The following is a 25,781-nucleotide window of genomic DNA, read 5'->3' as shown; positions in this document are numbered from 1 at the left end:
CTAGAACAAATGAAACTCAAGACGGATGATCAAAATGTGAATGCTTCACTCCTTCTTTAAAAGGGAAACAAGAATACCCTTGGCAGGGAATAGAGAGGCAAAGATTAAAACAGACACAGAAGGAACACCCATTCAGAGCCTGCCCCACATTTGGCCCATACATATACAGCCATCCAATTAGACAAGATGGATGAAGCAAAGAAGTGCAGGCCGTCAGGAGCCAGATGTAGATCGCTCCTGAGAGACAAAGCCAGAATACAGCAAATACAGAGGCGAATGCCAGCAGCAAACCACTGAACTGAGAACAGGACCCCCATTGAAGGAATCAGAGAAAGAACTGGAAGAGCTTGAAGGGGCTCGAGACCCCATATGTACAAAAATGTCAAGCAACCAGAGCTTCCAGGGACTAAGCCACTACCTAAAGACTATACATGAACTGACCATGGACTCTGACCTCATAGGTAGCAATGAATATCCTAGTAAGAGCACCAGTGGAAGGGGAAGCCCTGGGTCCTGCTAAGACTGAACCCCCAGTGAACTAGATTGTTGGGGGGAAGGCGGCAATGGGGGGAGGATGGGGAGGGGAACAACCATAAAGAAGGGGAGGGGGAGGGATTAGGGGGATGTTTGCCCGGAAACCGGGAAAGGGAATAACATTCGAAATGTATATAAGAAATACTCAAGTTGGCACGGCCACGTCCTACCGGAGCCGCAGGGTTGGGCCGCTACGGGAATCATGGTATTGCTTGGTTTGACTTCAAGCCATTTATGAGACTTTAAACCTTACCCTGAAAATGGAAAGCAGAGTAAGATCCTTCTTAGAAGCTCTGAGCTGTTGCTGATGGCAAAAAGCAAACTTAATCCAGAGTTACCTGTAGCTCCTCAGAGTCTTCTTAGTCTGGGCTGCCCTGACCATGGATGGAGCATCAGCCAAACAGGATGGCCTCTGGGAAAACAAGTCTAGCAGTGATATTTCATCTTGCCCTGAAGCCTCACTGGAAACTGTGGGCTCTTTGGCCCAACTGCCTGACCAACAAGATACAGCTCAGGATGGCAGTGTTGAGGTAAACAGAGTTTTTAAGGAAGAAGGAAGCCCAGACAGATCCAGCCAGGTGCCCATCTGTCAGAATGGGCAGATCCCAGACCTTCAGTTGTCTCTTGATCCCACAACAAGCCCAGTGGGACCTGATGCCTCTACAGGTGTGGATGGTTTCCATGACAACCTAAGGAAGTCTCAGGGAACTAGTGCTGAGGGCAGTGTTAGAAAAGAAGCTTTGCAGTCTCTCAGACTCAGTCTTCCCATGCAAGAAACACAACTGTGCTCTACTGCATCTTCACTGCCCTTGGAAAAGGAGGAGCAGGTCCGACTGCAGGCCCGGAAGCGCCTGGAAGAGCAGCTGATGCAATACCGAGTTAAGCGCCATCGGGAAAGGTCCAGTCAGCCGGCAACTAAAATGAAACTTTTTAGTACACTTGATCCTGAGCTCATGTTAAATCCAGAAAACTTGCCAAGGGCCAGTGCTGTAGCTGTGACAAAAGAATATTCCTTCCTGCGTACCAGTGTTCCTCGGGGGCCCAAGGTAGGCAGCTTAGGGCTGCTGGCACATTCTAAAGAGAAGAAGAATTCCAAGTCAAGCAAGATTCGGTCTCTGGCTGACTATAGAACTGAAGATCCAAGTGACTCTGGTGGCCTTGGTTCTACTGCTGATGCTGTTGGAAGTTCCCTGAAACAGAGTAGAAGTAGCACTTCAGTTGTGTCTGAAGTGAGCCCATCATGTGAGACTGATAACCGTGCAGAGAGTGCCTCACTGGCTGGGGACAGTGTGTCAGAGGCTGATGGAAATGAGAGTGACAGTTCCTCACACAGCAGCTTCTCTGCCCGAGGGGCCTGTGCTGTCCTGGGGAATGTCGGCACACCAGGAGCAGCTTATGTGGTTGATGGCCAGGAGATTTCTGCTGAGGCCCTGGGCCAGTTTCCTTCGATTAAAGACGTGCTACAGGCTGCAGCAGCCCAGCACCAAGATCAGAACCAGGAAGCCAATGGGGAGGTGCAGAGCCGCAGAGACAGCATCTGCAGCAGTGTGTCCATGGAGAGCTCTTTTGCTGAACCACAGGAAGAATTGTTGCAGATCCTTAAAGATAAGAGGAGACTTGAAGGACAGGTGGAGGCTTTGTCATTAGAAGCCAGTCAGGCACTTCAAGAGAAGGCTGAGCTACAGGCCCAGCTTGCTGCCCTGAGCACAAGGCTACAGGCACAGGTGGAACACAGTCACAGCAGCCAGCAGAAGCAAGACTCCCTTAGTTCTGAAGTGGACACTTTGAAGCAGTCTTGCTGGGATTTGGAGCGGGCTATGACTGACCTGCAGAACATGCTAGAAGCTAAAAATGCCAGCCTGGCATCGTCAAACAATGACCTACAAGTGGCAGAGGAGCAGTATCAGAGACTGATGGCCAAAGTGGAGGCCATGCAGAGAAACATCCTTAGCAAGGACAACACAGTTCATGACCTGCGGCAGCAGATGACAGCGCTACAGAGCCAGCTCCAGCAAGTACAGCTGGAGCGCACAACACTGACCAGCAAACTACAAGCATCACAGGCTGAAATCACTTCTTTGCAGCAGGCCCGGCAGTGGTACCAACAGCAGCTTGCTTTGGCCCAGGAGGCCAGAGTCAGGCTGCAAGGAGAGATGGCCCACATCCAGGTCGGACAGATGACTCAAGCGGGCCTTTTGGAGCACCTGAAACTTGAGAATGTGTCCCTATCGCATCAGCTAACAGAAACTCAGCACAGATCCATCAAGGAAAAAGAGCGCATAGCTGTTCAGCTCCAGAGCATTGAGGCTGACATGTTAGATCAGGAGGCAGCATTTGTACAGATTCGGGAGGCGAAGACAATGGTGGAAGAAGACCTCCAAAGGAAGCTGGAAGAATTTGAAGGTGAACGGGAACAGTTACAGAAAGTGGCGGATGCAGCAGCGTCCCTGGAGCAACAGTTGGAACAGGTGAAGTTGACATTGTTCCAGCGAGATCAGCAGCTGGCAGCACTTCAGCAGGAGCATCTAGATGTGATAAAGCAGCTTACATCGACACAGGAGGCTCTACAGGCCAAAGGGCAGTCCCTCGATGACCTGCAAACACGTTATGATGAGCTACAAGCAAGGCTGGAAGAGCTTCAGAGAGAGGCTGACTCCAGGGAGGATGCCATTCACTTCTTGCAGAATGAGAAGATTGTCTTAGAAGTGGCTCTGCACTCAGCCAGGAGTGACAAGGAGGAACTTGACAGAGGAGCACGGTGTTTGGAAGAAGATACTGAGGAGACATCAGGACTTTTAGAACAATTGAGACAAGATGTGGCTGTCAAGTCCAACCAGGTGGAACACTTGCAGCAAGAGACAGCCACATTGAGAAAACAGATGCAGAAAGTAAAGGAGCAGTTTCTTCAGCAAAAGGTGATGGTAGAGGCCTATCGGCGAGATGCTGCTTCTAAAGACCAACTCATCAATGAGCTGAAAGCTACCAAAAAACGCCTGGACTCAGAGATGAAGGAACTGAGGCAGGAGCTGATCAAGCTGCATGGAGAGAAGAAGACTGTGGAAGTAGAGCACTCACGGCTGCAGAAGGACATGTCCCTGGTTCACCAGCAGATGGCAGAGCTTGAGGGGCATCTCCAGTCGGTGCAGAAAGAGCGAGATGAAATGGAGATTCACCTGCAGTCTTTGAAGTTTGACAAAGAGCAGATGATAGCCCTTACTGAGGCCAATGAGACACTAAAGAAACAAATAGAGGAGCTGCAGCAAGAGGCCAAGAAGGCCATCACAGAACAGAAGCAGAAGATGAAGCGGCTGGGCTCAGATCTGACCAGTGCCCAGAAGGAGATGAAGACTAAGCACAAGGCTTACGAGAATGCTGTGAGCATTCTCAGCCGTCGCCTACAGGAGGCTCTGGCTAACAAGGAGGCCACAGATGCGGAGCTGAACCAGCTCAGAGCTCAGAGCACAGGTGGCAGCAGTGACCCTGCTCTACATGAGAAGATTCATGCTCTGGAGGTGGAACTGCAGAATGTTGGCCAAAGCAAAATACTGCTGGAGAAGGAGTTACAGGAGGTGATCACGATGACTAGCCAGGAGTTGGAAGAGTCCCGGGAGAAGGTGCTGGAGCTCGAGGATGAGCTTCAAGAATCCAGAGGCTTCAGATGGAAGATAAAACGTCTTGAAGAGTCAAATAAGAAGCTAGCTCTGGAGTTAGAACATGAGCGAGGGAAGCTCACCGGCCTTGGACAATCTAATGCGGCTTTGCGGGAGCACAACAGCATTCTGGAAACTGCACTAGCCAAGAGGGAAGCTGACCTGGTGCAGCTGAATCTCCAGGTGCAGGCAGTTTTACAGCGCAAAGAGGAGGAGGATCGCCAGATGAAGCAACTTGTCCAAGCCTTACAAATCTCATTAGAGAAAGAAAAGACGGAAGTGAGCAGCCTGAAGGAACAGATGGCTGCTGCCAGGGTGGAAGCTGGGCACAACCGCCGCCACTTTAAGGCAGCAACTTTGGAGCTGAGTGAGGTGAAGAAAGAATTGCAGGCCAAAGAACACCTGGTACAGACACTGCAGGCCGAGGTGGATGAGCTCCAGATTCAGGAGGGAAAGCATTCTCAAGAAATCGCTCAATTCCAGACTGAGCTGGCAGAAGCTAGGACCCAGCTCCAGCTCCTGCAGAAGAAGCTCGAAGAACAGAGGAGCCAGCAACCAACAGGGAGCCAAGAGATGGAAGATCTCAAATGGGAATTGGATCAGAAAGAATGAGAGATTCAGTCCCTGAAGCAGCAGCTTGACTTGACAGAGCACCAGGGCAAGAAAGAACTCGAGGGTACACAACAGACACTGCAGACTATCAAGTCTGAGTTGGAAACGGTTCAGGAAGATCTGTCTGAGACCCAGAAGGATAAGTTTATGCTTCAAGCCAAAGTGTCTGAACTGAAGAACAACATGAAGACTCTGCTGCAGCAGAACCAACAGCTCAAGCTGGATCTCCGCCGCGGTGCAGCCAAGAAGAAAGAGCCAAAAGGTGAGTCCAGCTCATCCAGTCCAGCAACACCCATCAAGATACCAGACTGCCCTGTCCCAGCCTCACTGCTGGAGGAGCTGCTGAGGCCCCCACCCGCTGTGAGCAAGGAGCCCCTGAAGAATCTCAACAGCTGTTTGCAGCAGCTCAAGCAGGAAATGGACAGTCTACAGCGCCAGATGGAGGAGCATACCATCACTGTGCATGAGTCCCTGTCCTCGTGGGCTCAGGTGGAAGCTGCCCCAGCAGAGCATGCCCATGCCCGGGGAGACACAAAAGTACACAATCAAAACAGTGTTCCTGGAGAAGGGCTGGGCCAATGACCACTGTTGTCCTTATCACCAAGTATTTGTGGCTGTTGAAGGAATACTCTTGTCAATATTATTTATTTGATTGAAAAAAAAAAGAAATACTCAAGTTAATAATAAAAAAAATAAAAAAAGAATAAACTATCAAATACCAGTATGAAATAATCATAATCAGAATTGAACTAATTGCCGTGAAGTCATTTAGCTTTTCATTTTCTGCTTCTATCTACATTAGCAGTATACATGATCCTAAAGCCTTCTATTATGGTGCTTTCCATTCAGTCTCTGTCAGTGTGGACTTCTCAGGTGACTTACCAATATCGGATAGCTTCTCATTTGGTCCACAGTAGGCATGATCTCTCTGTCCATGGGCATTGCCAAAAGTTGTGGAGAGCCGCCCTCACATTCTCCATTGTAAGATGGCGCCAATATCCGGCAGGATGCACCTAGTAAAAAGGGCAATACGCAAGCGCCTGGTAAATTCCTCACTCAAGGGGACACATATGCTGTGGTACGTCATCTGGCACGTTTGGCAGCGACCAGCCAGAGAGTGACACGTCCTAGGTGAGGATAGTTTCCTATATAAGGGATGGTTTTTCCTCACTCGGGATCTCCGTATTGTAAGCTTATGCTCTCGCTCTCAAGATGCATTAAAGCTTTTCTGCAGAAGGATCCTTTGTGTCCCGCGTCGTTCTTGCTGGCGAGACGTAGCACGGGGCAATTGGTGCCAAAAACCCGGGAAAAAGACTTCGCCATCGTCAGCACCTTCGGAGACCCCTTGGTGACAAGGAGGATTCAGAACTCCAGGCAGGTACGTTCGGAGAGGCATGCCTTTCTTGGACTTTGGTCTGGGGTTGTCACCGCCTTGGGAAGGATTTGTTGAGGCTATGGTATTTGTTCTCGGAGCCAGGAAAATGGCGATTACTCCATGATTTGAGGGCCATTAACGATCAGGTGGAATCCCTTGGACCCATTCAGCGGGGCCTTCCTATACTCTCGGCCCTACGAAAAGATTGGAATTTGGTAATAATAGATATTAAGGATTGTTTTTTCTCTATTCCGCTTCACCCCCCTGATAGGCCCAGATTTGCATTTACTGTCCCATCAATTAATCATACTGAACCTGATAAAAGATATCAGTGGAAGGTCCTACCTCAGGGCATGACCAACAGCCCCACAATGTGTCAATTATATGTTCAGGAAGCCCTCAAACCAGTCAAGGAGACCTATCCAAATTTATTATTGGTTCATTTCATGGATGACGTTTTGATGTGTCATAAAGATTTAGAATTACTTAAACAAGCCTATCCCTTATTACAAAAAACCCTTAAACAATGGGATTTACATATTACTACAGAGAAGGTCCAAATTGCTGATACAGGCCATTTTTTAGGATCCATCATTCTCCCTGATAAGATTATACCCCAGAAATTGGAAATTCATAGAGACCACCTCCATACTCTCAATGATTTTCAGAAGCTCTTGGGGGATATTAACTGGTTGAGACCATTTTTAAAAATCCCCTCCGTGGAATTAAAACCCTTGTTTGAAATATTGGAAGGGGACGGCCACATTACCTCCCCTCGTGTGCTAACTCCCGCTGCAACCAAGGCCTTACTAAAAGTAGAAGATGCCATAAAACAGGCCCAATTGCAACGCATTGATTGGTCTCTACCTTTTTCACTCTGTGTATTAGATACCAAGGATTTGCCCACTGCAGTTTTATGGCAACAAGGTCCACTATTATGGATCCATCCACATGCTTCCCCTGTGAAGACTATTGATTGGTATCCAGCCGCAGTAGCACATCTGGCTATTAAGGGCCTAAAAGCTGCCATCTGTCATTTTGGGACTCTACCCCAATCCTTGATTATCACATATACACCCTATCAGGTCCAAACTCTAGCCGCTACCTCCGATGATTGGGCAGTGTTGCTCACATCCTTTACAGGGAAGATAGATAATCATTATCCTAAACATCCCCTATTATGTTTTGCTAGATCAAAACCTGTTGTTTTCCCTCGCGTCACATCCCACAGACCGTTAAAAGAAGGGATAACAGTGTATACGGATGGGTCAAAAACAGGGGTGGGAGCATATGTGGTAAATTCCCAAGTGTTCTCATGACAATATTTTGAAACCTCACCCCAAGTGGTAGAATGCCTAGTGGTCATGGAGGTCCTTGAAAAATTCCAGATGCCTCTAAATATTGTTTCAGATTCCTTTTATGTGGTCAATGCTGTTAATATTCTTGAAACTGCCGGCGTAATTAAAACAACTAGCAAGGTAGCAGAGATTTTCCAAAAATTCCAAATTATTTTAATAAATAGGAGATTCCCTGTATATATTACTCATATACGGGCCCATTCTGGACTCCCTGGTCCAATGAGTTCAGGGAATGATTTGGCTGACAAAGCCACAAAAATGATAGCTGTGGCCCTGGCCTCTCCTCTAGAGGCCGCTAAAACCTTTCATGGCAATTTCCATGTTACCTCGGAAACTTTACGCCGCCGCTTCTCTATAACTAGAAAAGAGGCATGTGATATAGTCACCCAATGCCAACAGTGCTGCCAGTTCCTCCCAGTTCCTCATATCGGGGTCAACCCGAGAGGAATACAGCCATTGCAAATCTGGCAAATGGATGTTACTCATAATTCTACTTTTGGAAAATTACAGTATGTGCATGTATCTATAGATACATGTTCTGGCATTCTACATGCCACCCCACTTACAGGAGAAAAAACAACACATGTCATTCAGCACGGCCTTGAAGCATGGAGTGCTTGGGGAAAGCCAAGATGTGTAAAAACTGACAATGGCCCCGCCTATACATCTCAAAAATTCCGTCAGTTTTGTGCTCAGATGCAGGTTACTCATCTGACGGGCCTGCCCTACAACCCTCAAGGACAGGGAATCAGAGAGTGCGCTCATCAGACGCTCAAATCATATTTAATAAAACAAACAGGGGGAATTATGATAGAACTCCCCCCAACACCCCGAGTGGCCACTGCTTTGGCCCTTTTTACCTTAAATTTTTTAAATCTTGATGAAGCTGGGCAAACAGCGGCTGAGTGACATTGCTCAGAGCCCAAAAGGAAAAAAGAATTAGTCAAATGGAAGGATTTATTGACAAATGAATGGAAGGGCCCAGATCCTGTTTTGATAAGATCCAGGGGAGCTTAATGAAAATCCAGTTTGGGTTCCGGGACAACTTACTCGGAATATCAAGACAGAGGACCAAGAAGATGACAACTCTGGTGATCCTCATGCTGATCCAGGGAGTGCCAATAAAAGTGCAGAGCAAACTACGGTGGGGAATAATGTCAACCTTCCCCCTCCCGATGCCGGTGATGTATAATGCCCAAGTGTTTCCATGTTTCTTTACTACCAACAAAGAATTGGGACTAGCCTATTTACCATTAGATTCCCATATAGAGCAAGTAAAAGAAAATAGGACTATTCCCCTTAAGGGCAGCCTTTGTTTTGGCATATTCAACAAAACATTTTTTGATCTTCCTTGCATTATGTTGAGTAATCAATCTTCTGCTTGGTTAAGGGAGGCCACATGGGGAACTGGTGAGGAAGACATTGTGGCTAACGCCACAGTTCTCTATGGTTGGTGGCCTTACATTAACTCCTCCACCTGCCCTCTCCGTCAACCAAAGTTGGCACCCTTTTGTAGAGGGACCCAGGATGAAGAACTTACTTTGCCTTGGACTGGTTGCCAGTCCCGGGACTCTGCCTGGGCAGTCCAGAATTTTTTTTCCTTCTCCCCTGACTTGGGAGGCAGAGTGAACTTCACCACCATTGATCCTAGACGGTCCAATAATAATCCCTTTGATCAATGGATGCTTTGTGGCGTTAATGGTAGCTGCACTGATCTTATGCCCATGGCGATGCTATTTGGAGGAAAGGGCGAAAAGGGACGGTTATCATTTTCCTGGACGGGGAATATCCACCCTTCAGCCTCTGTCTGGACAGCTACTCATATAAAATATAAACCTTACTGGAGCACGGGGTTTAACCCTGCTCTGGTTTGTGTCTTGTGATTTGTGTGGATTATAAGTAATGCCACTAAAGTTTCTAAACTGAATTGTATAGACGGTTCATGTTTTTATGCCCTGTGCTGGGATGCTAGCCAATATTCCATAGCGATAGTTACCCGCATGCCTCGCTTTATCCCGGTCCCTGTTGAGACTCCGGGGACCCTGACCTTATTTAGAGGAAAGAGAGATTTTGGCATTTCTGCAATTATTGTTGGCATTATTGCTACAACGGCAGTTGCTGCCTCGGTTACTGCTTCGGCATTGGCCTTGTCAAACTCAGTACAGACAACCCAAACTATCAATGATTTATCGGCTACCGTCTCTGTGGCTCTGGACAGACAGGCCTCAGCTAATACTCAGATACAAGGAGGCCTCATGCTTGTTAACCAATGTATAGATCTGGTCCAAGAGCAGCTAGACATTCTATGGCAACTGGCCCAGCTTGGCTGTGAACAAAAGCTCCCCGGCCTTTGTGTCACATCTATACAGTATGAACAATTTACCAAAGCTGCCAATTTGTCTAAAACCCTTTTACAGCATTTGTTACAGAATTGGACCTCGGATTTTGAGCAGACGCTTAGGGAATTGAGAGCAGCCATCATTCAAGTAAATTCTACCCGACTGGATCTGTCTTTGACAGAAGGATTGTCATCCTGGATCACCTCAGCAGTCTCTTATTTTAAGGAATGGGTGGGGGTGGGACTTTTTGGAGCAGTCCTCTGCTGCGGGTTAGTGTTACTCCTCTGGTTGCTTTGCAAATTGAGATTTCAAACAAAGAGGGACAAAATTGTGATCGCCCAGGAGCTTGTAGCCCTTGAACAAGGAGCGTCAGCCGATATTTGGTTGACCATGCTCAAGCAATAGGTCAACGACTGGACAGCTCTTGCACTCCTAGAACCTCGGTTCATTGCACAGGATTAGAGTGTCCAGCTTGAGCAGCCCATGAGGGGTGACGAGCTTAGCATCGCACAGGGAAGTTCTACCAAACACGCTTCCTGGAAGGCATGTCATATTACATGAGGGTATCTGCCCCAGTTTTCCCTCCCTCGAAAAATGGCAGTGCAATCGGTCGGGAGTGCCCTGCGTCCCAACAACAGCTTAAGGGTATCTCTCTTGTACAGGTTCACCAACTTTGTGCGAGGATATGACTTCTGTCTTCACCCTCCTATTTATGGGTGTCCTATTTGCTTAAAAAACAGAAAAGGGGGAGATGTGGAGAGCTGCCCTCACATTCTCCATTGTAAGATGGCACTGATATCCGGCAGGATGCACCTAGTAAAAAGGGCAATACGCAAGCGCCTGGTAAATTCCTCACTCAAGGGGACACGTATGTTGTGGTACGTCATCTGGCACGTTTGGCAGCGACCAACCAGAGAGTGACACATCCTAGGCGAGGATAGTTTCCTATATAAGGGATGGTTTTTCCTCACTCGGGGTCTCCGTATTGTAAGCTTATGCTCTCGCTCTCAAGATGCATTAAAGCTTTTCTGCAGAAGGATCCTTTGTGTCCCGCGTCGTTCTTGCTGGCAAGACGTAGCGCGGAGCAAAAAGTTGCAGAGCCAATGTGTTCTTTTACAATAAAAAATTCCAGACGTTTAATTTTACCAATGATGTCTCAGAAGTCAGATGCCTGGGTGAAAACCTGTCAGGAGAAAGAGTTAAGTATACCTCCCAGCTGTCCTTCCTAATTCACTGACCTCCCAGAATGAGAGAATTCTTTTTCCCTCCCCACCTTTTCTTAAATATCCTTCAACACAAAGACCTTCCATTGGTTTCATTATGTTCATTTCCTTTCAACTTGTTCCTTGATCTACACTGGACCTGGAGTAGATTTTTTTCTCTGAACTAAAGGTCTGTGGTAGGGTGAGCCATACCACAAAAAGTCCTTATTTACAGTGAAGAAGAAGAAGAAGAAGAAGAAGAAGAAGAAGAAGAAGAAGAAGAAGAAGAAGAAGAAGAAGAAGAAGAAGAAGAAGAAGAAGAAGAAGAAGAAGAAGAAGAAGAAGAGAGGAGGAGAAGAAGAAGAGGAAAAAGAAGAAGAAGAAGAAGAAGAAGAAGAAGAAGAAGAAGAAGAAGAAGAAGAAGAAGAAGAAGAAGAAGAAGAAGAAGAAGAAGAAGTAGTACTTGGGTTAAAGACCTGTGCCGTGGCTCAGAAATACCATGCAATAGTTTTTCAGTAAATAATACATTCCTGGAGTTCACAGTGTAATCAAATATCCTGAAACGTAACTTAATGCAGCATAATGCTGTCTCTATTATTTAAATCAAGCTCTCTGAGAAGTAATCTCTTTGTTTCCAGGCATGTCTGAGTGCACCATTATGGGAACCCCAAGAAATATCAAAACTGGGCTTTTCAAGCTATTCCCTATGGCCATCAGCAAACCAAAACCATCCAGGAGACTGCTGGTACTTGATACAAATGAATTCATCTCCCTCTTTTCATATACTTTATGGCAAGAGCTCACCATTCCTGACCCTTTCTCATTGCCCAAAGTGCTGCTCATGGAAATGATGGGGTCCAGGGGTCACAGACAAACAACAAAACCCAGATCTAAGTTAAATATGGATGGCTTTTGAATACAAATATCAGAAAATTCAGGAAAATAATGAAAATACCAAACCCCAGAATAATAGGTTTAGAAGAGTGAGGATATCCAATTCAAAGGGCCAGTAAATATCTTCAACAAAATCATAGAAGAAATTTTCCCTTACCTAAAGAAAGTGAAAGCCATAAGCCTATATAAGCCTACAGAATGTCAAGTTAATTGTACCCAAAAACCACTCCTCCCCTTACATAGTAATTAAAACACCAAATGAACAGAACCAAAAAAAGGGGAAATTAAAAGTGATAATGTAAAAAAATGTCATGTAACATATAAAGTGAGACCTATCACAAGTACACCAGACTTCTCAACAGAGACTCTAAAAGCCAGAAGATCTTGGGCATATGTAATGCAGACCATAAGATGACAAAATGTCGCTCTCTGCACCCAAATCCCGTGGGAGGGAGAGCTGAACCTTCTGAGAGGCAGACAAGCATGGGAAACCAGAAGAGACTGCTCTCTGTACATACATCTCGGACGCCAGAGAAAAACACCAAAGGCCATCTGGAACCCTGGTGCACTGAAGCTCCCGGAAGGGGCGGCACAGGTCTTCCTGGTTGCTGCCGCCGCAGAGAGCCCTTGGGCAGCACCCCGAGAGCAAACTTGAGCCTCGGGACCACAGGTAAGACCAACTTGTCTGCTGCAAGAGAGCTGCCTGGTGAGATTGGGACACACAGAGGCAGAGTTCATCTAGGACCGGACACGTCCTGTGTTTGCCGGAGGTCCCACGCCCTCGGATCCCGGCCCGCAGCAGCTCTCTGCTCCCAGACCCCGTGGGAAAGAGACCTCACCGCCTGGTCAGGTGGGCACTCCTGAGGCTGCAGAGCAGAAGAGACCACCAACACTGCCCACCCCTGCCCACATCCCTGGCCCAAGAGGAAACTGTATAAGGCCTCTGGGCTCCCATGGGGGAGGGCCCAGGTGCGGCAGGACCCCTGCCTGACACACCGCCGGAACCTGAGGGAAACAGACCGGATAAACAGTTCTCTGCACCCAAATCCCGTGGGAGGGAGAGCTGAACCTTCAGAGAGGCAGACAAGCCTGGGAAACCAGAAGAGACTGCTCTCTGTACATACATCTCGGACGCCAGAGGAAAACACCAAAGGCCATCTGGAACCCTGGTGCACTGAAGCTCCCAGAAGGGGCGGCACAGGTCTTCCTGGTTGCTGCCGCCACACAGAGCCCGAGGGCAGCACCCCGCCTGGTGAACTCAAGACACAGGCCCACAGGAACAGCTGAAGACCTGCAGAGAGGAAAAACTACACGCCCGAAAGCTGAACACTCTGTCCCCATAACTGACTGAAAGAGAGGAAAACAGGTCTACAGCACTCCTGACACACAGGCTTATAGGACAGTCTAGCCACTGTCAGAAATAGCAGAACAAAGTAACACTAGAGATAATCTGATGGTGAGAGGCAAGCGCAGGAACCCAAGCAACAGAAACCAAGACTACATGGCATCATCGGAGCCCAATTCTCCCACCAAAACAAACATGGAATATCCAAACACACCAGAAAAGCAAGATCTGGTTTCAAAATCATATTTGATCATGATGCTGGAGGACTTCAAGAAAGACATGAAGAACTCCCTTAGAGAACAAGTAGAATCCTACAGAGAGGAATCGCAAAAATCCCTGAAAGAATTCCAGGAAAACACAATCAAACAGTTGAAGGAATTAAAAATGGAAATAGAAGCAATCAAGAAAGAACACATGGAAACAACCCTGGATATAGAAAACCAAAGGAAGAGACAAGGAGCCGTAGATACAAGCATCACCAACAGAATACAAGAGATGGAAGAGAGAATCTCAGGAGCAGAAGATTCCATAGAAATCATTGACTCAACTGTCAAAGATAATGTAAAGCGGAAAAAGCTACTGGTCCAAAACATACAGGAAATCCAGGACTCAATGAGAAGATCAAACCTAAGGATAATAGGTATAGAAGAGAGTAAAGACTCCCAGCTCAAAGGACCAGTAAATATCTTCAACAAAATCATAGAAGAAAACTTCCCTAACCTAAAAAAAGAGATACCCATAGGCATACAAGAAGCCTACAGAACTCCAAATAGATTGGACCAGAAAAGAAACACCTCCCGTCACATAATCAAAACACCAAACGCACAAAATAAAGAAAGAATATTAAAAGCAGTAAGGGAAAAAGGTCAAGTAACATATAAAGGCAGACCTATCAGAATCACACCAGACTTCTCGCCAGAAACTATGAAGATCTCGCCAGAAGATCCTGGACTGATGTCATACAGACCCTAAGAGAACACAAATGCCAGCCCAGGTTACTGTATCCTGCAAAACTCTCAATTAACATAGATGGAGAAACCAAGATATTCCATGACAAAACCAAATTTACACAATATCTTTCTACAAATCCAGCACTTCAAAGGATAATAAATGGTAAAGCCCAACATAAAGAGGCAAGCTATACCCTAGAAGAAGCAAGAAACTAATCGTCTTGGCAACAAAACAAAGAGAATGAAAGCACACAAACATAACCTCACATCCAAATATGAATATAACGGGAAGCAATAATCACTATTCCTTAATATCTCTCAACATCAATGGCCTCAACTCCCCAATAAAAAGACATAGATTAACAAACTGGATACGCAACGAGGACCCTGCATTCTGCTGCCTACAGGAAACACACCTCAGAGACAAAGACAGACACTACCTCAGAGTGAAAGGCTGGAAAACAACTTTCCAAGCAAATGGTCAGAAGAAGCAAGCTGGAGTAGCCATTCTAATATCAAATAAAATCAATTTTCAACTAAAAGTCATGATGAATATGAAGTGTCCTTCCTTATCTTTTTTGATGAATTTTAGTGAAAATTGATTTTATTTGATATTAGAATGGCTACTCCAGCTTGCTTCTTCTGACCATTTGCTTGGAAAATTGTTTTCCAGCCTTTCACTCTGAGGTAATGTCTGTCTTTGTCTCTGAGGTGTGTTTCCTGTAGGCAGCAGAATGCAGGGTCCTCGTTGTGTATCCAGTTTGTTAATCTATGTCTTTTTATTGGGGAGTTGAGGCCATTGATGTTGAGAGATATTAAGGAATAGTGATTATTGCTTCCCGTTATATTCATATTTGGATGTGAGGTTATGTTTGTGTGCTTTCATTCTCTTTGTTTTGTTGCCAAGACGATTAGTTTCTTGCTTCTTCTAGGGTATAGCTTGCCTCTTTATGTTGGGCTTTACCATTTATTATCCTTTGAAGTGCTGGATTTGTAGAAAGATATTGTGTAAATTTGGTTTTGTCATGGAATATCTTGGTTTCTCCATCTATGTTAATTGAGAGTTTTGCAGGATACAGTAACCTGGGCTGGCATTTGTGTTCTCTTAGGGTCTGTATGACATCAGTCCAGGATCTTCTGGCGAGATCTTCATAGTTTCTGGCGAGAAGTCTGGTGTGATTCTGATAGGTCTGCCTTTATATGTTACTTGACCTTTTTCCCTTACTGCTTTTAATATTCTTTCTTTATTTTGTGCGTTTGGTGTTTTGATTATGTGACGGGAGGTGTTTCTTTTCTGGTCCAATCTATTTGGAGTTCTGTAGGCTTCTTGTATGCCTATGGGTATCTCTTTTTTTAGGTTAGGGAAGTTTTCTTCTATGATTTTGTTGAAGATATTTACTGGTCCTTTGAGCTGGGAGTCTTTACTCTCTTCTATACCTATTATCCTTAGGTTTGATCTTCTCATTGAGTCCTGGATTTCCTGTATGTTTTGGACCAGTAGCTTTTTCCGCTTTACATTATCTTTGACAGTTGAGTCAATGATTTCTATGGAATCTTCTGCTCCTGAGATTCTCTCTTCCATCTCTTGTATTCTGTTGGTGATGCTTGTATCTACGGCTCCTTGTCTCTTCCTTTGGTTTTCTATATCCAGGGTTGTTTCCATGTGTTCTTTCTTGATTGCTTCTATTTCCATTTTTAATTCCTTCAACTGTTTGATTGTGTTTTCCTGGAATTCTTTCAGGGATTTTTGTGTCTCCTCTCTATGGGCTTCTACTTGTTTATTTATGTTTTCCTGGAATTCTTTCAGGGATTTTTGCGATTCTTTCAGGCATTTTTGCGATTCCTCTCTGTAGGCTTCTACTTGTTCTCTAAGGGAGTTCTTCACGTCTTCTTGAAGTCCTCCAGCATCATGATCAAAAATGATTTTGAAACTAGATCTTGCTTTTGTGGTGTGTTTGGATATTCCATGTTTGTTTTGATGGGAGAATTGGGCTCCGATGGTGCCATGTAGTCTTGGTTTCTGTTGCTTGGGTTCCTGCGCTTGCCTCTCGCCATCAGATTATCTCTAGTGTTACTTTGTTCTGCTATTTCTGACAGTGGCTAGACTGTCCTATAAGCCTGTGTGTCAGGAGTGCTGTAGACCTGTTTTCCTCTCTTTCAGTCAGTTATGGGGACAGAGTGTTCTGCTTTCAGGCGTGTAGTTTTTCCTCTCTACAGGTCTTCAGCTGTTCCTGTGGGCCTGTGTCTTGAGTTCACCAGGCAGCTTTCTTGCAGCAGAAAAGTTGGTCTTACCTGTGGTCCCGAGGCTCAAGTTCGCTCGTGGGGTGCTGCCCACGGGCTCTCTGCAGCGGCAGCAACCAGGAAGACCTGTGCCGCCCCTTCCGGGAGCTTCAGTGCACCAGGGTTCCAGATGGTCTTTGGCTTTTTCCTCTGGCGTCCGAGATGTGTGCGCAGAGAGCAGTCTCTTCTGGTTTCCCAGGCTTGTCTGCCTCTCTGAAGGTTTAGCTCTCCCTCCCACGGGATTTGGGTGCAGAGAACTGTTTATCAGGTCTGTTTCTTTCAGGTTCTGGTGGTGTCTCAGGCAGGGGTCCTGCCGCTCCTGTGCCCTCCCCCACGGGAGCCCAGAGGCCTTATACAGTTTCCTCTTGGGCCAGGGATGTGGGCAGGGGTGAGCAGTGTTGGTGGTCTCTTCCGCTCTGCAGCCTCAGGAGTGCCCACCTGACCAGGCGGTTGGGTCTCTCTCTCACAGGGTTAACTTTTTAAATAAAAGCAACAGATCATGTTCATTTATTCGTCAAAAAAAAAAAAAAGGACAAAATGTCAGCCCAGGCTACTATCCTCAGAAACATTCTCAATCACCATAGATGGAGTAATCGAGGCATTCCAGGATAAAACCAAATTAAAACTATATCTTTCCTCTAATACAACACTATACAGAATAAAGGAAGGAAACCTCTAAGAAAATGGGCTAAACTACACCCATGAAAAACCAAGAAATGAATCACATCTCAACAATCCCAAGAAAACAACACAAACATAATTTGACCTCTAACAACAAAAATAACAGAAGGCAACAATCTTCAATATCTAACTGGACCCCCCCAAGAGCTCTCAAGGACTAAACTGCCAACCAAAGTGTATACAAGAATGGATCTATGGCTCCAGCTACCTATGTAGCAGAGTATTGGTTTATCTGTTATTAGTGGTATGGTCAGCCCTTGGACAGGTTGAGGCCTCTTAACCTGGACAAGGGAGTGCTATAGGGGTAAGGTTGGAGCGGGTGGGTCAGTTGGTGAGCAGCTCCTTAGAGGCAAAGCAGAGCAGAAATGGGATGGAAGGTTTGCTGAATGATGTCTGGGAAGAGGAACAAGAATTTAAATGTAAATAAAGAAAATAACCAATTATTTTTAAAATCTTAAAAATAAAATAAAATGTAAAAAAAGATATATAAAACGAATCCCTGTATTTCATTTGCCTAATGCCACTTGTATTCTAATGCTAATTTGCAGCCCCTATAACTGGTTACTTCAAAGAGGTGTGATCCTGCTCCCAGTTATTTTTGATTTATAAGTAAAGATGCCAAGAGACAATAGCTGGACAGAAGAGAGATGGATGGGGTTGAGTTTTTGAGGGTTTTGGAAGAGAGGATCATGAGGAGAGAAGAAGGAAGAAAAAGCTGACGAAGAATAAAAGAAGAATACAAATGTGCAGAAGAGGAGAGAGGAAAGAGTACAGTGGCCATGGATTAAGAGAGAAAAAGTCTGGTCCTGAGGGCTGTCCAACTGGAACAAAGAGCAGCCAAGATGAAACATAGTAATAATTCAGGGTTATGGTTAGGAAAGTAGATTCTAATAGCATGGAGGGTAGGAAGCTGGCCAGCTAGTATACCTCATAAGACATATTGTAAATAATATGTAAAAAATTGTAAAAAATTATAACCACTAAAGCCAGCTCAATTGGGATCCTAAAATGAAAACTTCAGTTAGAAGGGAAAGGTACTAATACCAAAGGTCACTGGAAGCAAAGTAACAACACTAGGACAGGTAATCAAAGAAGCCTAAGAAAACCACAAAAATGAACAAAATGACATAAAATAATACACAGATTTAAATAATATTTGAGTATTAGTAGACTCAACTCCCCAGTAAAACAGATGCATATCTGACCAGAAAACATGATTATCATCATGAGAGCTTCTACCTTAGGATGGAAGAAAACAACTAAAAAACAAGGAGGCATAGCAATTCTAAGCAATTCTAAGCAACTCTATGCAACTCTCTATCTAGCTGAGACCAGATTTTAAAGCAATTGTTTTCAGAAGATGGAAGGAAGGTCACTTCATACTTCGCAATTTATAAAAGGATACTGCAATTTTAAATACCAACACACTAAAAACGGGACACCCAACCTTGCAAAATATATACTATTAGATATAAGGCCTCGTGTTAGCTATAGTAGTGGATGTAGCCTATACTGACCAGTTGACAGGTCATACGGAAGGAAACAAAACAGAATTAAATGATGTCATCTATCAAATAAATGGTCTAAACAAGTTACACAGAGCAGTACATTTATTTTCCAGCAACCCATGGATCTGTCTCCAAATGGAACACATATTAGGACACAAAGCAACCCTCAGAAAATACAGGAAATTTGAAGAAATGTCCTGCATTCTGCCAGTCCACAAACAAATAAAGCTGGTATCACAACAAGAGAAACTACACACAATATGCAAAGTCATGGAAATTAAGTGCCACACTACTGAATGTGTCAAGGGACAAATCAATAAGGAAAAATTAAAATTCCTAGAATTGAGTGAACATGAAAATTCAACCATGATCCTCGAAACTGTAAGCCCCAATAAATACTTAAGGAATAATTTCTCAATACTTCAATAATTTCAAACACTTAGGAAGGAACACTTAAGGGATAATTTCTCAATAAAATACTGGAAAATAAAATTCAGGAACATACCAAAAGTATCATGTACCATGATGAAGTTTGCTTGACTCCAGAGGTACAAGAATGTTTCAACATAGGTAAATAGAAAAATTATTTAGCATATAAAAGCAAGAACAGAAACCACATGATCATTGCATTAGATACAGATAAAGTCTTTGGCAAAATTCAACAGCCATTCATGACAAAGTTCTGGAGAATCTGGGATCTGAAGAAGATATACCTTAACAGTATAAAGGCAATATACGATGACAACAGCATCCTAAGTGGAGAAAAACACACTGCATTTCCAGTAAATCAGGAATAGGACACACATGCTCATGCTTTTCATATATGTTCAACTAGTGTGTAAAGTCATATCTAAAACAATATGACAAGAGAAATAGGTAAAGGGCATGTAATTATGAAAGAAAGAAGTCAAAGTATACTTATTTGCAGATGATATGATCCACCTATAAAGACCACTGAGATTCCACTAGAAAACTCCTACAGCTTATGAACCCACTCAAAAGGATACAGAAATTGACACATCAATATCACTAGATTTTCTGTATACCAGCAGTAAACATCTACAAAGAAACCAGGAAAACAAACCCATCAGAATAGCCTTAAATATCTTGTAATATTTAATCAAGGAAGTGAACACTTGTTACAATGAAAACATGAATAAAAGGAAAAAATGAAGAAACCAGAAATTGGAGAGATCACTCATTTTCATGTATCAGTATGATTAATATTGTTGTACAGAATCTTACCAGAATCAATCTACAGGTTTAAATCCATCCCACCATAATTCCAATGCACAGTTTCATGGAAATGAAAAAAAATCTCAAAACTCATATGAAAGAACCCATGACCAGGGTAGTCTAGATACTCCTAAATAATAAAACAGCAAAACACTTCAGAAGGCATCACCATTAATAATTTCAAGTTGATTATGGGGCATAGTAATACTCAGCATGTTAAGGTCATAAGAACAAACACAATGCCTAATAGAATACATTTGAGGACCCAGATGTTCTTATAGCCATCTGGGTTTTGAAAAAGAGTCAAACAAGGACAGAAAAGACACACACACACACACATACACACACACACACACACACACACACACACACACACACACACGCAGCAGTTTTCAACATGAGGGTTGTAACCCCTTCTGTGGGAGCTTATATATCAACTACACTGTATATAATATATTTACATTATGATTCACACAATAGCAAAATTACAGTTATGACTTAACAATGAAATAATGTTGTAGTTGGGGATGGGTCAAACACATGAAGAACTGTATTAAATGGTCATTATGAAGGTTAAGAACCATTGCAAATGTGTTTATTCAACAAATGTTACTGGTCCAACTCTGTAGCTACATGTAATTAAATCACACTAGATCCTTAACTTCACCCTGTATAAAACTCAATGCCAAATGGATAAAGAACTTAAAATAAGACCTGATATCCTAAATCTATTGGAAGAAAAGATGACAATATACTTGAACTTGTAGTCACAATAGGGGGCTCTCTGAAAATGTATCTTTGAATTGGAATACCCAATGGAAAGGGTACAATAGGACAGGAACTGTTAAATGGGGTAGGAAATGAGTGAGCTGAGTAGAGAGAAAATATGTGGTGGTATAAATAGCACAAGAATATAGGGAAATGTCATATTTACTTAAATGTAGAATTTTCCTAAAATATATGCATATGTAAAAGGAATTTAAGTGGGGTTAACCTACAGGAAGAGAACGCTAACAATAATTTCTAGACACACATTCTATGAAATACAAATTCTATCACCAGATGTAGGTTTCCTCTTTTACAATAGTTGCTCAATGGTTTTCCATAAAACTTTCTGACACACACACATTTACAGACTATTGCCATTGCTCTTGGTCACCATCCGGAGCTTGATAGTCAACCCTATTGCTGAAGATATCATATACCTGAGTCATAGGAAATTTAGAATTCAACCTTACACGAGCCTAGAAGTTCCATTAGTAGTGGCTGACTTTTGTAATTGTGGTAGTTTGAATATGCTTGCCCCAGGGAGTGGTCACATTGTAGCCACCAAGCAATGTAAACCTTAACTAAGACAATAGTGCAATATATGGTTTTCAGTGCTTTGTGCCCTATGTTGTTGACATAGGCCCAATAATTGTATAGAAAAGTAACCATTAGTCTTATCCAGCTATGAGACTTGAGATTTATATAGAAACTAGAATGTGAACAAATGCTCATGAGTACATTACAACATACAGGAGTACCACAGATCTGTTTGATTGGATTTACAGTCCTGCTACACTAAACAGAACGCATGCTTGGTAAGAATCCCTGAGCCAAAAGCTCATTGTAGGCTAGGTCACATCCTAAGGGCGGACCTAGTACTATTATTGTGTTAGGTGTACATAGAAACAATCTGCTCCCAAGTTATTTTATTTATATTCATAGACTAGTATACTGCTCAGGCCTTATCAGAGAAGCTTTTATTTTGCTTTAGATAACAATTCTGAGATCCACAACTGGTCGTCATGCAGAGAATAAGCAACTATAGTGTACTTAGATATAGAGGAGACTTTATGTCAGATAGCAGACGAAAGTGTGAGCTCTCTCAGGATTAGGCCAATATGGATCCCCTAGAGATATTATCACTTCAAAGACGGCAGGAAACAATTTAAAAAGAACATGAAATCCTCATTCCCAGGTGGGTGTTCCTTTGTCATTCAGTGGGCTGTAGATGTTTATTGTCACTTAGGGGGTTGTTGCCAGTTGGTATTGGCCACAACTTTGAGGAAAGAGTAAAGAAGACTAGAGTCAGAGATTTCTTTCTTCCTTTCTCTTTCTCTCCTCAATCCTTCTTCTCTCCTATCTAGTCTTAGGGGAAAGCAGGAGAGAGGGGCTGAAATGACAAATGTGTGGATTATTCTATCTCTTTTTAGACTAGAAAGCAACAACAAGTCTCAAATATTTCAGGATGGCATTGGTTTTGTATGATGATAGACATTTAAAATTGTACTTGCGTAGAGGATTCAACTCTTGCTTAAGGTATATGCATATACAACTTATTAACAATATGGTGTAAAGTTCTAATTCTATAAGAGCTACTATTATACACTGCTATGGATAATTAAAATGCAAGCTAGTAGTTCGCAAACTATAAATAATCATACTTTTGGTCATGTAAGGTACTAGTTTAGTTAGGGACAAAAATTGCCACGCCCAACCTCAACCAGCAAGGAAAACACGACCACAGGAGATCTTCTTCAAGCAGTTTTACTCAGGAACCTTGATACAATCTTCTGACCTCTATCTCTTCTGACTCTCTCTCCTGACTCTCTCTCTTCTGACTCTCTCTCTTCTCTTTTCCGACTCTCTCTCTCTCTTCCTCTTCTGACTCTCTCTCTTCCTCTTCTGACTCTCTCCCTTCTGACTCTCTCTTCTGACTCTCTCTCTTCTGACTCTTTCTCTCCTCCTGGGGAACGCCCTGCACCACACTTAAATAGCTAGCACTGGCCAGTCCTAGCAAGCCACGTGGGTCATGTAGATAGGCTGTCACTATGCGGAAGCTAGCGGGCCAGGCAGACATAGCCAAATAAGGACTTGTTTACTGCAAGGAGCGCTCACCCTTGGGAGGGTGGAAGGCAGAAACCAGCGCCATCTTTGAGGCGCGGCACGTCGCAGCTCTCTACAAAAAATATGCTTTACTTAGCTTCCTGTATATGTATTCAAAGATAAGCAGAAATTAAATCACTGGAAACAGCAACCTTTGTCCATTGAGATAGACTTTAGATACAAAAGGGGTTCTCAAATACTTTAGAGGTCTAAATAATATGGCATTTAAGATGTTCTAATAATTAAAAGCTTTTCAGACAGACAGACTCATCAAATCCTGACAGTGCCCCCAATCTAGTCTGAAGATGATGATGGGCACAAAAGACTGCTACCTGGAGTTTCCTTCAAGTGTGGCAAAGCTGGCCATTGGGTGAAAAGATACCCACTTACCTCTACAGCTGACAGAATGCTGTCCAGACTGTGGAGAAGTGGGGCTCCGGGAAGTCGATTGTCCCAGTTTACGGAGAAAAAACAGGATAGTCCTTCAAGAGACCTGCTTCAAAGGAATTTTGTCAGAACTTCTGGGCCTAAGGGTTGAAGGTGAATGCCACATTGACACAGGAAAGTTTTGTGACTCTGTCCTGGTAGCCAACAATCCTTGTCATTTCTTTAGATTTGGAAGCTGTTTGCTCTAAACTTCCTGTTTGTTCTGGCAATTTTTCTCCTTCTCAGGTCTCTGATGAGGTTGACTAAACTAGATAGTTTAGTCTTACACTTTTCCTTGTTATCCAAATCAGAAAAGAAAACGCGTTCACCTCCTCACTGAAATGCAACAGCTAGGTACCCGGACAGGAGCAGGATGGACATGCTAGGCCTAGAAAGTTGGGATGGAGCGCCCAACACAGCACCGACCCACAGCCAAAACCAGCACAGGTACATTAAAGCCTGAGCCGCGGTGGGGATGCTGGGAGAGTATGTGTGCCCTGACCACAGCCCAAAACAGGTAAAAGCACAAACCAGCCCTCTGCACACAGAAGAGCCTGATGGGAAAGAGACATATACAGGCGAGCCGCTGAGGTGGCCTGCGGAGGTGGCAGTTGGAAGTGAAAGCAGAGACAGAGGAGGGAGGGGAGAAAAAGGGGGAGGACCACAGATAAACCAGACCGGAAATCATCTTTCCCTGCTCCATAACGACCCCAACCATACCCTAAATGCCGCTCCACATGCTAAACCTTCTCTCCAGGCTCAATATTCACTTCTTTATCCCACTGTACTTGTTTCTTATTTTTTTTTAACTTTCTATTGGTTCTCTGTGAATCTCACATCATGCTGTTCAATTCCGTTCATCCACCCTCCCTTCCTGTCTGCACTCCACCCTAGCATCCTCCTCCAAATCGGGGCAAAATAATCGTCTGGTAGAAGCTGAAAAAAAGAAAAAGAAAACTTGTTCATAAAAGAGGTATAAATTATAACGATGAAGGACATAAACCCTTAAATTGTTTAGAATTAAAGAAAGTTGGTCTCAGGTGTATTATGGTTAATAAATGCACGTTATGATAAATAGAGGATATAAAAGCTTAAAACATGATAAAAAGTGATGTACCTTCAAAACTTTAGACCAATATAGTCTAGATAATGAAGTCCCTTCCCCAAATTTGTCACAAAAAAAGGACTGAATATTGTGACTGTAATTCTTATCTGATACATCTCATAACTTTTCTTATTTTATTTAGCTTATTAATGTTAAAGATAAAGCTATTTATTGGTGTAAAGGGGTACTGCTAGGGTGACCTCCCTTTGTACTAAGGTGTGTCTATTGCCAATTTTTAATTTTATACTGGCCAAGAGCTAAGTGCTGGCAGGATTTTAATATTGTCATTTCTATAACCCATCATCAGGTTTGCTATTTTGTAGATGTTTGTCCTTCTCACCTATTAAAGACAAGCTTAGAGATGGGTCAGGCGTTGTCTCAGTGCTCGTTGGAAGTAATAAAGATCTGATGGCAGAAAGCTTGGGCAGAAATTATGTGGGCAGAATTTCCAGGCATAGAGAGTGACATAGGGAGAGGCAAGCTGAAGCAGGAGATTCAGAAGAGACATGAGAGGGAAGAGATATGAATAAAAAGGGGCAGAGAGGTAAAGAGCTAGCCACCTAGTGAGTCTTAATACTGGAAAATGGGGTTAAGTTTAGAGAAGATGAGAGACTTCCCAGTGAAAGGCCTAAACTATAAACTGTGTTAGACGTCTCCATGTCCCATTTACACCTCAGAGAACTCTATGAAATTAGTATACAATACAATATTAGCTTAGCTTTCAGTCTGTGGTGTGCTTATTTTGGATACTGTTACTCAAGACTGCACTAAGAGGGAAAAAAGGGGGGCAAATACTTAAACAAATGTGCTGCTTAGAAGGTAGATGACCACTAAGAAGTTTAATGTTGCAGCAAAGTCATGTGCTAAAAGGAGGCAGACATAGTTAAGGAGATAAGTGTTATTAAAGAGAAGCTTCCTGCCTCTGTACTGTAGAGATGGGGAAGGTGTCCCCAGGACAGGACTCTACCCAACTAAAGTTACAACTTGTAAAACAGAGCTCAATAGATTTCCTGCTCCTACAAGCAACTGCATAGAGAAGCTGCTGCAACTGTGGTTCAAGTAGGCAGTGGTACTTCAAGTAAGCAGGGCAATTCATGTGGTACTGAATTTGGAGAAAAGAAAACTTGTAAGAATCATGGTGACACAAACAGGACCAGGTGACTCTTGCATAATTATTTTAATATTTGAGTCTTGAATTAGAATGATACTCATAGTCTAAGGTTTTTTGGGTTTTTTTTCTTTATTTTATTTACTTCCATTTCCAATGTATCCCCCTTTCCATTTTCCCCTACATGAGCATCCCATTCCCTCCTCCCTCCCTCCCCCTGTCCCTATGGTGCTCTTACACTCATCCCTCCTCAGTGGCCTAAGTTCCAATATGATGGGTCATCAAGCCTCCACAGGAACAAAGGTCT

The 25,781-nt window shown here is 43.7% G+C and overlaps 1 pseudogene; it reads left to right on the top strand.

Moving 5' to 3' along the window:
- The first annotated feature begins 691 nt into the window (after positions 1-691).
- On the top strand, positions 692-5,504 carry Golga3-ps1 (golgin A3, pseudogene 1; annotated as a pseudogene).
- The last annotated feature ends 20,277 nt before the right edge of the window (positions 5,505-25,781 follow it).

This window comes from Rattus norvegicus, chromosome 4, assembly GCF_036323735.1.
Source record: "Rattus norvegicus strain BN/NHsdMcwi chromosome 4, GRCr8, whole genome shotgun sequence".
Taxonomy (NCBI): Eukaryota; Metazoa; Chordata; class Mammalia; order Rodentia; family Muridae; genus Rattus; species Rattus norvegicus.
This window is presented reverse-complemented; position numbering and strand designations above follow the sequence as displayed.